This window comes from Dysidea avara, chromosome 2 (genome assembly GCF_963678975.1).
Source record: "Dysidea avara chromosome 2, odDysAvar1.4, whole genome shotgun sequence".
In the NCBI taxonomy this organism is placed as follows: domain Eukaryota; kingdom Metazoa; phylum Porifera; class Demospongiae; order Dictyoceratida; family Dysideidae; genus Dysidea; species Dysidea avara.
The window spans coordinates 15,302,391-15,318,821 of NC_089273.1; the positions used below are offsets into that span (position 1 = coordinate 15,302,391).

General features: G+C 36.7%; 1 protein-coding gene across 2 annotated transcripts in view; it reads right to left on the reverse strand.

The window, feature by feature from the left end:
• LOC136243416 (uncharacterized) overlaps nt 1-13,141 on the reverse strand; it is a 45,281-nt gene extending 32,140 nt beyond the window's left edge. Inside the window, exons 1-3 of one of the 2 annotated variants that reach the window (XM_066034933.1) lie at nt 13,124-13,141; nt 10,014-10,145; nt 8,842-8,916 (exon numbers count right to left, since the gene is read on the reverse strand). The gene's annotated coding sequence lies outside the window, so the exon portion shown is untranslated. Of the gene's footprint in view, nt 1-8,841; nt 8,917-10,013; nt 10,146-10,855; nt 10,976-13,123 lie in introns of those variants that run through there. The other variant, XM_066034928.1, reaches the window with a different exon arrangement.
• Nucleotides 13,142-16,431: the final 3,290 nt, after the last annotated feature.

Here is a 16,431-nt window from a genome sequence, read left to right on the forward strand (position 1 = left end):
GGCTGTTTTTGATTAGATATCACTTCTTTTTGTATTTGTATACTGCAAAGCCGGCCTATGGCTGGCTTTGGGGCTTTTTTAACCCATGTGTTTTTTTTCTTTACTACAGGAATAAGAAAAGAACTTAAAGAAGAATTTTAGTACTTCAATTATTTTTGATTTTATTAGTAATTATACAAATTATATACATATATTTATTACATGCCCATTATTCTCCACAGGATATTTTTTTGCAGCTGATCTCTCTACTGGGTGACTTGAAATGTAGCTGAGCTATATACAGGATGGTTTCTTTGTAGCTGAACTCTCTACAAGGTAACCTCTTCTAGCTGGTCTCTCTACAGGGTATTTTGTTTCTAGCTGAACTCTCTACAGGTGATTTGTTTGCAGCTAAACTCTCTACATGGTGGTGTCTTTGTAGCCGAACTCTCTACATGATGGTTTCTTTGTAGCTGAACTCTCTATAAGGTGACTTCGTCTAGCTGAACTCTCTACAGGGTGATTTTTTTGTAGCTAAACTCTCTGCAGGGTGATTTGTTTGCAGCTGAACTCTCTACATGATGGTTTCTTTGTAGCTGAACTCTCTACAAGGTGACTTCGTCCAGCTGATCTCTCTACGGGGTGATTTGTTTCTAGCTGAACTCTCTACAGGTGATTTGTTTGCAGCTAAACTCTCTACATGGTGGTTTCTTTGTAGCTGAACTCCCTACATGATGGTTTCTTTGTAGCTGAACTCTCTACAAGGTAACTTCTTCTCTACAGGGTGATTTGTTGTAGTTGAATTCTCTACAAGGTGGTTTGTATGAGGCTGAACTCTCTACATGGCGGTTTCTTTGTAGCTGAACTCTCTACAGAGTGATTTGTTTGTAGCTGAACTCTCTACATGATGGTTTCTTTGTAACTGAACACTCTACAAGGTGACTTCTTCTAGCTGATCTTTTTACAGGGTGAATTGTTGTAGCTGAACTATCTACAAGGTAACTTCTTCTAGCTGATCTCTATACAGGGTAATTTGTTTGTAGTTAAATTCTGTGCAGGTGGTTTCTTTGTAGCTGAACTCTGTACATGATGGTTTCTTTGTAGCTGAACTCTTTACAAGGTGACTTCTTCTAGCTGAACTCTCTACGGGGTAATTTCTTTGTAGCTGAACTCTCTATATGATGGTTTCTTTGTAACTGAACTCTCTACAAGGTAACTTCTTCTAGCTGATCTTTCCACTGGGTGATTTGTTCACAGCTGAACTCTCTACATGGTGGTTTCTTTGTTGCTGAACTCTCTACAAGGTGAATTCTTCTACCTGATCTCTCTACAGGGTGATTTGTTTGTAACTGAACTCTGTACAAGTGCGTTTTTGTGGGTGATCTCACTGCAGGTTGATTTGTTTGTAGCTGAACTCACTAAAGGGTAATTTTGCTTGTAGCTGAACTCCTTGCATTGTATCTAGTTTCTAGCTGATCTCTCTACAGGGTGATTTGTTTGTAGCTGATCTCTCTACAAGTTGAATTGTGTGTAGCTGATCTCTCTGCAGGTTGATTTGTTTGTAGCCGATCTCTCTACAAGGTAATTTATTTGTAGCTGAACTGTCTAAAAGGTGATTTGTTCGTAGCTGATCTCTCTGCAGGTTGATTTGTTTTAGCTGAACTCTCTACAGGGTGATTTATTTGTAGCTGAACTCCTTACATTGTGTGAAGTTTCTAGCTGATCTCTCTACAGGGTGATTTGTTTGTAGTTGATCTCTCTACAAGTTGATTTGTGTGTAGCTGATCTCTCTGCAGGTTGATTTGTTTGTAGCCGATCTCTCTACAAGGTAATTTATTTGTAGCTGAACTGCCTAAAAGGTGATTTGTTTGTAGCTGATCTCTCTGCAGGTTGATTTGTTTTAGCTGAACTCTCTACAGGGTGATTTGCTTGTAGCTGAACTCCTTACATTGTGTGAAGTTTCTAGCTGATCTCTCTACAGGGTGATTTGTTTGTAGTTGATCTCTCTACAAGTTGATTTGTGTGTAGCTGATCTCTCTGCAGGTTGATTTGTTTGTAGCCGATCTCTCTACAAGGTAATTTATTTGTAGCTGAACTGTCTAAAAGGTGATTTGTTTGTAGCTGATCTCTCTGCAGGTTGATTTGTTTTAGCTGAACTCTCTACAGGGTGATTTATTTGTAGCTGAACTCCTTACATTGTGTGAAGTTTCTAGCTGATCTCTCTACAGGGTGATTTGTTTGTAGTTGATCTCTCTACAAGTTGATTTGTGTGTAGCTGATCTCTCTGCAGGTTGATTTGTTTGTAGCCGATCTCTCTATAGGGTAATTTGTTTGTAGCTGAACTCTCTATAAGGTGATTTGTTTGTAGTTGATCTCTCTGCAGGTTGATTTGTTTTAGCTGAACTCTCTACAGGCTGATTTGTTTGTAGCCGATCTCTCTACAGGGTAATTTGTTTGTAGCTGAACTCTCTACATGGTGGTTTCTTTGTTGCTGAACTCTCTACAGGGTGTTTTGCTTGTAGCTGATCTCTCTACAGGGCAATTTGTTTTTAGCTGATCTCTCTACAGGGTGATTTTTTTGTAGCTGACCTCTCTTCAGGGTGATTTGTTTCTAGCTGATCTCTCTACAGGGTGATTTTTTGTAGCTGACCTCTCTTCAGGGTGATTTGTTTCTAGCTGATTGCTCTACAGGTTGATTTGTTTGTAGATGAAATCTCTACAGGGTAATTTACTTGTAGCTGAACTCCTTACTTTGTGTCTAGTTTGTAGCTGATCTCTCTACAGGGTGATTTGTTTGTAGCTGATCTCTCTACAAGTTGATTTGTGTGTAGCTGATCTCTCTGCAGGTTGATTTGTTTGTAGCCAATCTCTCTACAGGTAATCTGTTTGTAGCTGAACTCTCTATAAGGTGATTTGTTTGTAGCTGAACTCTCTATAAGGTGATTTGTTTGTAGCTGATCTCTCTGCAGGTTGATTTGTTTTAGCTGAACTCTCTACAGGGTGATTGCTTGTAGCTGAACTCCTTACATTGTGTCTAGTTTCTAGCTGATGTCTCTACAGGGTGATTTTTTGTAGCTGAACTCTCTTCAGGGTGATTTGTTTCTAGCTGATCTCTCTACAGGTAGATTTGTGTTGATTTGTTCATTGCTGATCGCTCTAAAGTTTGATTTGTTACAGCTGAACACCCTGCAAAGTGTTTTGTTTGTTGCTGATCACTCTAAAGGGTAATTTGTTTGTAGCTGAACTCTCTCCACAGTGACTTGTGTGTAGCTGAATTCTGTGTAACTGAATTCTCTAGAGAGTGACTTAATTGTAGCTGAATTCTCTACACAGTGCATGACTTGTTTATAGCTGAACTTTCTTCAGTGTGACTTGTAATGTTCTGAATCTCTATAGTGATATATTTGCTTAACTCTCCACATGGTGACTGTCTTCTTGCTGAACTGTCTATAAGATTAACTGTTTGCAGCTGAACTCCCTACAGAATAACTTGTGATGTAATAAAATTCTATAATGGAGTAAATAAATTAGCCGAATGCTCTATTAGGGTGACTGTTCTATTAGAGTATATCGATCTCGCATTTGCTACACGGAGTTGGCTTTCGAATCATAACTCAGTGGTTTGTAATCCGATTCTTCTGGACTACTGCAAGGACTTTCTATGAAGATTATTCCAGCTATACACCGATTTTCAGCTCATTGCTCTAAGCGGTTTGCCTAGTAGGCGTGAAAACTAATAGTTTTTTTATTCATAAAAATCGATCGCGTAATTGTGACACAGGTTGGATTTTGTGTCATATCTCCGTCGTCTTTATCTCGATTCCTTTCAAACCACCAAAAGGCACTCCTACGATGGTTACTCCATCTACATAGCAATTTTCAACTCATTCCATGAAGCTGTTTACCCTGTAGGCGTGACAACAAATCGATCTTGTTTTACGCGAATAATCGGTCATAACTCCTAAACCATTCATCGGATTTGTACCAAATTTGATGCTAGGATTCGCCTTTGGACTCCCTTTCTGTGTGCCAAATTTCAAGGCGATCGGAGTACGCGTTTGCTTGTTATAGCAATTTTTGCAAGTGTGCGAAAAGACGAAGAAGAAAAAAAAAAAACGAAGAAAAAAAAACGAAACTTTGGCAGCTCGTATCTCGGAAATGGCTGGAGCGATTTCCTTCAAATTTGGAATGTAGACTCCCTTGGCTGGCGGGCAACTGTGTAGCAAATTTGGTTCCAATCAGATAAGTGATCACCGAGATACAAAGGTGTGAAAATGACGTTTTCGTTCTTCCTGTCAATATACTCACGGTGTGGCGCGCCGGCTTCTTGGGCCGCACGACACACTACCGTGTGTCTTGATACTGCAATAATGTATAGTTCTCTCCTGTATGTTTTGTATACATAATTACATAAACTGTGTAGACATCACTGTGCCATTACCAAATCAATGATGTACTGGCACTTAGCTACTGGTGGCCTTTAGTTACGATGCCACTATTATGTTGTATCTGTCACTACTGTGACATATTGAGTTGATTTGGGTATCGTGCCTTCACCACCTAATAGCCTCACCCGGGGGCTGTCACGTTGGTGTATGTACTTGGTTGTATGTGACGTGGTCCTAGATAATAATAATAATGTAAGTAATAAGGTGACTTGTTACAGTACATAATTTAATTGTAGCTGAGCTTGTTCATCGCTGAACTCTCTACAGATTGACTTGTTTTAGTAGAACTCTCTCCAGGGAGAATTGAAATGTAGTTGAACTCTGACCTGATCTTTCTACAGTGTGCATTTCTTCTAGCTGTACTCTCTACTGGGTGAATTGTTTGTAGCCAAACTCTCTACAGAATGACTTGTTCTAGCAGAACTCTCTACGGGGAGACTTGAAACGTAGTTGAACTCTGATTTGTTTTTAGCTGAACTCTCTACAGGGTAACTTGAAATATAGTTGCACCCTCTACAGAGTAACTTGTTTCCAGCTACACAGTCACTTTAGTTTCTAGCTTATATCTTGGAGAGATCAGCTAGAAACAAGTCACCCCATAAAGAGTTCAACTGCATTTCAAGTCACCCTGCTGAGAGATCAGCTAGAACATGTCACACTGTAGAGAGATCAGCTGGAAACTAAAGTCACTGTGTAGAGCGATCAGCTAGAAACAAGTCACTCTGTAGTAGGTGCAACTACATTTCAAGTTACCCTGTAGAGAATTCAGCTAGAAACATATCGGAGTTCAGCTACATGTATATACAAACAAGTCACCCTGTAGTCGGTTGCAAACAAATTGCCCTACTACTAGAAACAATGCAACCAGTTGAGAGTTCTGCTAGAAAAAAGTCAGAGTGATTTGTTTGAAACTGAACTCTCTACAGGGTGACTTGAAATGTAGCTCTACTGAGCCAAACTCTTAGCAGGGAAGCTTTTGTCTAACTGAACTCTGTACAGGGTGACTTGAAATGTAGTTGAACTCTCTACAGGGTGACTTGCTCAAGCTGATTTCTCTACACATTGTTTCTAGCTGATCTTTCTACAGGGTGATTTGTTTGTACCTGAACTACCTGAACTCTCTATAGGGTGACTTGAAATGTAGTGGAACTTTCTACAGGGTGGCTTGTTTTAGCTGATCTTCTTACATACACGCTGACTTGCTTCTAACTGATATCTCTACTGGGTGATTTGTTTCTAGCTGATCTCTCTACATGGTGATTTGTTTCTAGCTGATGTCTCCACAGGGTGACTTGTTTCTAGCCAATCTTTCTACAGGACGACTTTTTTCCAGCTGAACTGCCTGCAGGGTGACTTGTTTTTAGCTGAAGTCTCTATAGGGTGACTTGTTTCTATTTTTCTATCTGAATTAACTCTCTATAGGTTGACTTGAAATGTCAGTAGTTAAACTCTTTACAGGATGACTTGTTTGTAGCAATACTCAGTGACCTGTTAGTAAGTTAAATCTTTCAGGGTGTTTTGTTTGTAACAGAACTCTTCGCACGGTGACATTTAATGTAATTTAACTCTATATAAAGATTTTTTTGTAACTGAGCTCATTATAAAATGACTTGCTACTTAGTGCATGTTCTAATTGGATGTCTGCACTATTAGAGTATCTCGATCAAGCAATTGTTACACATAGTTGTATTGTGACTTCTTATAAACTACTGAATGGCTATTCTATAATCCATTTTTAAACCCATTATCAGCTCATTCCTATAAGCAGTTTGCCTAACAGTTGAGTGTTTGTTAAAAACAAAATGTAACTGCATGATTGTTGCACTTTATTGGTTTTTGTGTTGCATCTTCCTAGTCATAATCTTCATTTCTTTCATACCACAAAAAGGCACTCCTACAATGGTTCATGTGTGTGACAATTACATTTTATCCCTGTCAACTATACCACAACATGTGACCGGGCCTGCGAAAATAGGGCATGTGGGCATATGATTTTTGCCTACTTTTTCAAACTTTCATCACTCATAACTTTTTGTACCAGTATGCTATGGCAATGCAATTTTGAGCATCTGGTAAGAATTTAATTGGCTTTATGATGCAAGTAACAAAATACTAATATTCTGTTCCAATACTGAGATATGACCTGTAGAGTGATGAGATGTAGTTTGTGCCCACATGCCCTGTTTTTTGCAGGCCCGGTCACATATGGCGCTCCTGCTTCTTGGGCTGCATGACACACTACCATGTGTCTTGATATTATTATCTATCCAGTAACATAAGTTCTTTAACTAATTTTGTGGTGTCACACTAGTGTTGGAACAAGATGACCAAGATAGAAAGAAGGACAAGGTGCAGAGAGCACACATTTGTCAGAATCCTATCAGCACCAGTAGTACTAATATTACAACTCCTGAAATCTATTTGTGGTTAATATAGGCCTGAGTCAATTATTATAATCAAAATTTTGCTTTCAGTCATTCCCAAAAGTTTCACCTATTATGCTCCTGGGCTAACAACATTTCTTACAATTATCTTAAAACATTTTAATCAGTGAATGCTCTATTAGAATACTTCACTACAAAATGACTATTCAATTAGAGAGTATCGATCTAGGGAGCTATGTACAATGCATTTAAGTGCTCTATTGCAGTTTCCACTGACTGCTCTATCAATCTATTGTCATGGAATTAAGCTCCATAGTTTGAAATATCCACCTAATATGCTAGCATAATGCTGGCATAGAACTCCGGCCTATTTTGCTTTTTATTATGCCAACATATTTGTGACCCAGTCTGAGAAAACCGGTCTTATCGCCCATGTCAGCAGATTCGATTTTTCACCCAGGACACACAGCTACATGAATAAACTATCTAATTCCACATTTAAAATCAGCTAGACTTGAGTGGTCTGGTTTTGCTGGCTGCTTTTCCCGAGCCCAGTGGGGGTCTATACATGTAGTGTAGGGCCTTAATGGAGCTCTGGTCAGCCTAGGAATGACTGTATGTGGCTGTACAGCTCTGTGGTGTTGAATAAGTACCTCTGCTGTTAATTTCCTTTCATTTTAGCCAGTTTTGAGACCTCAATGGCTCAAAACTTGGCCTAATTTATCCCTTGGCCTTCCTTATCAATTTTGAACACCATCTTGCCCACCTTCCAGGGCCCCCGCCTCCCACCCAAATTTGCAGCTCACCTGATACAGTCAACCTCAGTTTAAAAACTATCTAAAATGGTGGGAAACTTAGTTGTTGGCTACTTGTACAGTGGATGCTCTGGAAGGTAAGGAATTGGTGTAAAATGTGTGGAAATTTGGTACACATAGCTTCAACCATTGGCGAGCTACAACACACTAAATACTTAAAACCGGCATTTCTCGATACTTTTAAATAGGCGATAAGCCCGGTTTTGTCAGAGTGGGTCACATTTGATGTAGGTCTACTAAATAGCAAAAGTAAATGCATCATTAAAATTTTAGTTCACTTTTTGTAATACATGAGAATTTTAACCACTGCACCACCACTGCTAACTTCAGGACGTACTTACAGTAAATGCAAGATAATATGAATTATAATAGTGATCTAGCCTATATTAAAGAATATTGCTGAGCCCAAACCCAAACTCTAACTTGATGTAGTAGCTAAAGCTGAAACTGAACCCAAACCCTAAATCTAACTTTTTACTACTAGAATTGTGAAAAATCGTTCCTTATATGGTAGAGGGTACATTAGCACTCCCTACTATTTATGTAACCAATTCTGGTATAATTTATCAATATATGTATACAGGGATGTCTGCGGGCATGAACCATTGTGGTGCAAACCATTAGGCAGGACATGCCACTGGTGAGTTTGTTATTGTAGTGTACAATGGTGGCTGTATGCTGGCATCTAGTATTGCAACTGTGATCAGGTGTGCAGGCAGGCGTATTCAAAAATAGACAAAATAAAAAATAATATACAGTATGTGTTTCAGTTTTATTTTAAATTGTAGCTATATCCGACCACCTGTGGTTATTTATTTATTAGTTTTTAATGCTTAGATAGATATTATTATGTAAAGATGATTTTCATCTTATAAGATGTCTCTAGACTGATTTTTAACCATTTTGAGTGGCGCTCATAATTTTAGAGCCGGTCACTACTTAACCAGTGATTCGATGCTGAAAGACTTGTTACAAGCACAATCTAATAAAGGTAAGCAATTTTCTCTGATACAGTAGGACCAAGTGTTCATAATATAAAGTAGTAAGAGAATTATTATTGTATATTATAAACTCTTGGTAGGACATTGTAAGCTGGTAATCTTAACAGTTCTATTGAGGTGAAATATAATTAGATAAATACACCCAATCAAATTAAGCAGCCTTATTCACTGCCACTTTTATAGGTGTATGCACAATGTGCAATGTTATGAGTACCTGATTGGCTGAAAAGAGGTGTTATGGATATCATTGAAGTCATTGCGCATGAAATAGCCCTCTCATATGCTGGACCTATAAAACATAAGTGTATTAATAGTACAGTTATGGTGTTTACAATTTGCTTCATGCATATTTCAAATACTACAGGAAAATCAAATGATGTTATTACGCAGGTAAAAATTAGGAAATTTTACAAGCTGGTAGTGATCACTAGGGTTCATCATCCAGCTGAAGTCAACTTTAATTCATACTTTAGCCCATTACTGTAACTAGTGACAAACTACACTGTAGCATTGCTACAATTAAATTAGCACCACAGGTAACATTTAAACACTTTTGGCACTTAAAGTCATCTCTAAAATGTGACTGGGCCTGCGAAAATAGGGTATGTGGGCACAAACTACATCCCATCACATTACATGTGGTATCTCAGTAGTGAGATGGAATATCTGCATTCTGTAACTTGTATTATAATACCAATTAAATGTTGAAGACATGATAAAAAGTGCATGGCCAGGGAATAACTGACTAAAATATTATGATTCATGAAAGTTGAAAAAGTAGTCAAATTTTGTGTGCCCACATGCCATATTATTGCAGGCTCAGCCACAATATTTGATAACTTTATAAACACAATTCATCATTAGTAAATTTCTGTAGCATTGCATCAAAAGAAAGAATGGTGTCATTGTATGACACTATAACTATATAACAAAATGCAGTCCCCTATGCTAATCCTTAAAAAGAAAAGTACATAGCACAATGTTGTGCCCATTACACAGCCTGTATCATTATCAGCATGTAGGGGCCCTATATGCTGACAATGATACATGGAGCATACCTATCAAGGAAACAATCTGCTGTTGGAGATGTGGTGCTAAATTTTGGACAAATTATCATTACAGTAATTATGTAATAAGTTATGCAATCCATTAATTTTGTGTGTCATCGTGAATTGAAAAAGTTAGAGCATAATGCATGTATTTTACACACTGTGTTATACCGAAAGGCATCATTCAGACTAAAGTGATGTTGAGTGAGTAAGTGAGTGAGTGAGTAAGTGACTGACTGACTGAGGGAGTGAAAGAGTCAGCCAGTCAGTCAGTCAGTCAGTCAGTCAATCAGTCTAATATATTTTGTTGCATAAACTGAGATTGATTCTACCCTACCATTTGATGTCTGGTGTAGTGTTGTAGGACAATGTGATCCAGACGATGAGCTGTAACCATTATTAGGCAGTGATGTGCTAGTAGTAGTGATAGTTGCATTGCTCGGTGATTGCTAGATAGCTTTGTAACATTCTGACAAGAATACAAATGCAATATTATAATGACAACATTTTTCATAATATAATACAGTTACCAAACAGGATCAATAAAACATGCGTAGGATTGTAACATAATTCAACCTAGTATCATACACAGTTACTATTACAAATACATTAACATGCAGGTTGCTAAGTGATCATACAATTAAATTATTTGAAGCTGCTAAGAAATGTGTGGCTCATATACACGTATATGTATCTAGATTTAAATCACAACATTGTAACATTCACAATGTTCTAGACTCCAATGTATACATGATGCATAATATTGCTGCTTATAAATTATTATATCTTCTTGTAGTATATTTTACTTTTTAGGCCTCATCTGGTAGTACCAGATCACAGGGTTTCATTTAAGTATTGTCTATAAATATATATATATATATATATATATATATTATATACATAGTCGTTTGCGAAATTGTAAGGTTAATCACATGCTTTGTGACTAGGCCTGCAAATAGGGTATGCAGTCACAAACTACACAACTAATGCACCCATAATCATTATGGTAATGTAAATTTAAAGATTGAGAATTAGCAATGGGGAATAAAGTGTGTGGTTGGATATTTGCCTATGTGCTCATATTGCCATTGCATTGAAAATTACTTACAACACCTAGCAAGGTGAAAATATTAGATTGACCACACCAAGGTTTAAATACATACTATGTAACTTATTTACCTTGTCGTAAACTGCTGATATATTGCTTGGAGTTGGCAGAGTCAACCAATGCGTCCATAATAGACCAAATTATAAATATGTCATTATCACATTTGACTGAGCTAAGAAGTGTTATCAAAATTGACTCATTTGCTATTGTAGGAGAGTTTGACAGTACTCCCTCTACAAACTCATCATTTGCCTGAATTTGCGTCTTCAGTGTCGAAATTTTTTTCACATAGTTTTGAGGAAGACAATCACATAATCTCACATAATTTTTCTTTAGTAACACTAACACTGGAAAAGTAAGCACATCAAACAACAAAGGGTAAAACTAAATTAGTATTCCTCATTATTACACTCTCAGTTGACACAATTGATATAATTATGTGACCAAATTTTTGAAAATCATTGATCTAAGTACTCACCAATGAAGTTTGTTTTTCACCATGAATGGATAGCCACACCAATATTCTACACATTTGCACCACAGCCATGTCTCTGATTTTCCCAGGATGATTTTCATGAGTGGATTTCTACAGACATGTGCCAGTCACTGGAAACAATCTGGCACCTTGTAATGCCACTGGCCAACTGAAAAACGAGACTAGAGACACGAACAGCCTTGGACAATTGTCCACATATTTTCTACATACATTTCTTTACTTTTCAGTGGCACAGGTGGTCTTGAGAGCCCAATATTAAGGCTGGAGACACCATATGACCCACTCGGCCATTTTCTGTTCATATATTAATAACCTGCCCACCACCACCCCCACCACTACCCATGATGACGTGTTTGTGTTACAGATACCATCATAAAATGGTGCTCTAAATCATGGTTATATCATCAGCTAGCTTTCTATGGATTGAAGTGAAACAAACGCTATGGTTGGCTGCATTTACGGTGACAATTCCTAACTCATAGCTTCTGTCCTTCCCAATTATACTGGATTAAAATGTTTAAAATCACAAACCTCACAATCTATTGATGAGTGTAGATCGATAGTTTTCCCAAATTAGATCACATATACAGTCATTATACTAATAACTGTAAAGAGTCAAGGCTTGAATCCTGGCTACACATGCATACTCTATGACAATAAAAACTGGATAATTAGCGACAGATGTTGTGTAAGCATCTCCTTAATTAATCTTTGATATAATATATATACACATAAAAATTGGAATTTTAAACTAGACTACTAAGACTAGAGACCATAACACATTGATAAAGCTGATATTAAATCAGCACTTGTGTTCTAAAGTAAAGCCTTAACAAAGCCAATAAGAAGTGTTATCCTATTGATACAACACTTCTTATTGACTTCTTATTGTTTTACTGTAATTTAATATTATGCACAGTGCACTACTCCAACTAGTTTAAGTACATACTATTTATCAATGTGCTATGGTCCCTACTCTTAGACTAGTTGAAAATTCCAATTTTTTGTGTTCTTGTATGTTAATTGTTTTTGTAAAATAAAATTATTATGACTGGTGAACCCACGCATACCACATTCAAACTTCAAAGAAAGAAATAGCGTCACATACCCCAACTATAAATTATCATCTGAAAAGTGAAGTGTCCATTGTGTTTTGTTGTCAGCTTTGTTCAGCCCATTACACAGCATTGCAAATCAAGAACTGTTTGAAAAGCAACTCTGCAATCAAAGTAGCCACTATGAAAAATATGTATGATGTCTATTACGAAGGGAAGCCATCACACACTATACCTACCGCCAAAGTGATACCTTTCACTGTCAGCAAAGATGAATGGGACACAAAGGAGGACACTGGTAAGTCCATGAAGAATGTATTGTACGTATACTGCTGTATATATGCCAAAAGGCACATGTTCAGCTGAAGCAATGTTGAACAGTGAAAAAATCAAGCTCGTAACTTTAGCCGTTATTGAGTTACACTTGCCTGAAGAATTAGTTACTTAGTCAGACAGTCAGTCAGTAGAAAATTCCATTTTATATATAATATTTTTAAATTTCACAGCAACTTACTGAAAGCATTTCAAGTTGGTCCAAAGGCTTGTTTGGGCTTAGTTTTACCTAACTAAAACTGCCTCATCATTGTCTGGGAAAGGTTTCTTCATGGGCCAAACCTAAACCTTTGTGGTCTCTACAATACAGTATTATCATTCTGTATGATATATATACAGTTTTTACTTATTTGAAAAGTTACACATGGCATGACTGCTTTAGCACTAAGAATCAAAGCTATTTTTAATAATTCTATGATCATTTTCTTGTATTACACAATGCACATCTAAATTACCTTTTGATTCTTTGTGTAGTCTGATGTTTGCAAACAACTTCTGATATCCACAGTTTTCGCCTGCTGTGCAAGTGTTAAATGTTCAGTAGGTAACAAACAATAAAACTTACTTTGTATTTTAATATCTTCATTTGAAAGTACTGTCTTATTTTTATTATTATTGTCACTTGATTCTACACAGTTTTTGAGCTGGATATGCTGATGAATTTCTAGGTGACAATGGTAATGATAAAAGTATACACATGAATCTTCATCAGTGTATATACATTGATTCTTTTGCATGAGAATACGAAAAATATTCATAAAAATAAAAGTTATAATAATTATTGTGACCTGACTCCTTCTGTACTTGTTGTATATGTGTCTGTATGTCAGTGCTACTCACTCCAACAATTTTGATGAGTTGTTTCCAAACAAAATGTTGGATGTATTACTATAGCAATTAATGTAGGAGCACTGGGGATATTGTCATCAAAAGTATTGAGCCCTAAGTAGGCTAAAAATTTAATATAGTAGCAAATTTTTCAAAAATCCTTTAAAAGTTGTGGACATTCTTTCAGCATATGTCTTTAAGAGCTTATGTTGCTTGCATTTGCTATATACTACTTGAACAGTTTTAGAGATAATGGAAGCTAAAGTAAGGGAAAGGACAATGAAGGCAGAATGTTACACAATTTGAAGCAAAAGACAGACTGTTCTGCTTGGGGCATCCTTAGTAAAACCTTTCACATTTTAAATTCTGTTGCGGTAATATTTTAGAAACCGTCACTACATTTTTTACAGATTAATCAAATAACTAATCTATTTAAAAATGTGACTGTTCTATTAGGGTAGTTGACTGATCTATTAAAGCACCTCAATTAGAAACTTTTAATCTTTGTAAAATTATTCATAACCTCATTCCGGTTTTTAACACCTCAGAAACCTCCCTACCCCGGAGTCATCCTCACTTGACTTTTACATTAATAGAAGCATAATATTCTTTGTGTAACAGTAGTGGAAGTAAATATAAAAGTATGTACCTCTATTTGTGACTGGAATTTGGAAAATCAGTCTTAATGTCAAGCATTAAATATGTAGAAATTTACACCTATCTGTGTCATTATTAAAGCACTTACGCACCTGATAAAGTATTTCACAGAACTTGTTATTATTACAGTTACTGACTAGTGATTCTAATCATTGTAAAGCTGGTTGGTAGTTTGGGATGCCTTAGTTTGATCATAAATATTTAAGTTGCAAAATGTGCAAACTCCTGTCACATTTTAAGTGTGGAACATTTTAAGCTAAGCTGTTGCTAATTCTAAGCTCATAGTCACTGAAAAGCAAGGCTATGTAGGTGGAAGAAGTCACAATTTCACAGAAGTGTTACAGCTCCCAAGAATGAAATTTGGTTGAAATTATATATGTGTCATTAAGAACCACGAAGGCTATAAAATTTGTTTTAAAGACTTTAAATGTCTTAACAGTGTAATTAAAACACATTCATAAAATGCCTTTATGTTCATAATTGCTCTTAGGATTAAACCCATTACCTTCGGTCTAGCATAGTGCTGTCTTGCTATAGTTTAAACATTTCATCAAGTGTTCTGCATGCTCTTCAGCATATGTGACCAAATTTTTGATAATCGTCAATATATGCCCACACCAGTGAAGTTCACTTTTCACGATGAATGGATAGCCACACCAATATTCAGCACATTTGCACCACAGCCATGCCTCTGATTTGCTCAGGATGCTATTCACGAGTGGATTTCTAGAAATATTCTCCAGCCACTGGTAACGTCCTGGCACTTTGTATCACCAATGGCCTGCTGAAACATGAGACTAGAGGCATGGACAGCCTAGGGCAATTTCCAAGATGTTTTCTATGTATATTTCATTAATTTTCAGTGGCACAGGTAGTCTTAGCAGCCAATTATTAAGGCTGGAGACACCATATGACCCACCCATCCACCACCTCCACCACCACTCATAATGACATGCACGTGTTACAAATACCGTAGTGAAAACACATGCTCAAAATCATGGTTATATCAATAGCTAGCTTGCTATGGATTGAAGTGAATTAAATGCTATGCTTGACTGCATTGATGGTGAAAATTTCAAACTCATACTTTTAACTTTCATAAGGTACACTGGATTGAAATGTTTAAATATCACAATCTATTGTTTTGCATAACTCAATGGTTTTCCCAAATTAGGTCACACACACACACACACACACACACACACACACACACACACACACACACACACACACACACACACACACACACACACACACACACACACACACACACACACACACACACACACACACACACACACACACACACAAACAAATAATACTAATGCCCAAATCTGGGCAATTCTATATATGTGACAGGATCTGTGAAAGGGGTCTTATAGCCTTTCCAAGTTTAACACGTCATAACTCATCATGTGTATAACCCATTGTCTTAAAATTACATTCAGGAATAGTACTATGTTAGGAGTGTAAAGTGACCAACTTTCAGGCTGGTACCATACACACAACTCAAGTTATGGATTGCCAAGTTCCGGTCACATAAAGTATATGCATCCTGCCCTTACATAATATCACTAATAATTATGATAGGTAGCACAGATAATATCAGTAATAAGGTAATATCAGTAATAAGGTAATAGTAGTAACATAGGTCATGTGGGTAATAGGTAATTATAGATAACAAATAATCTACTGTAATCTGCTTTTTTTTTTCTTGTAAAATAATTTCCGTATGTTTATTTATTTATTTATTTATTTATTACTGTGTAGGACTCCATCAAGGAGTATAACACACAGATACAAAAACAAAATCAAAGTAAATTCAGGTGATTTAACAAAATGTCCTTAAAACAGTTTATAGATGGCTGATTGACCACATCTTCTGGCAAAGTGTTCCATAATTTAATAGTGGATGGTAAAAAGGAAAATAAGTACGAGTTGATTCTTGCTTGTGGGATTCTGAAACGTTGTGAATGACCTCTGGTAACTGATGACATTGATGTTAGTGAGATAGATGGAACTTCCATTTGACAATTGATTATCTTATAAAACATGACTAGTTTGCAAAATGTACGTCATGATTCTAGAGAGTGCCAATTAAGTGATGTGAGCATGTTAGTAACACTACTTCTCCAGGAGTAATTGTTCATTGTATACCTTGCAGCACTACGTTGAATCTTTTCTATGGCAAAAATATCAGATTGAAGGTGAGGAGCCCATATAGGTGAAGCATATTCTAGTATGGGTCTGACAAGGGACTTATAGCAATGAGATCTTA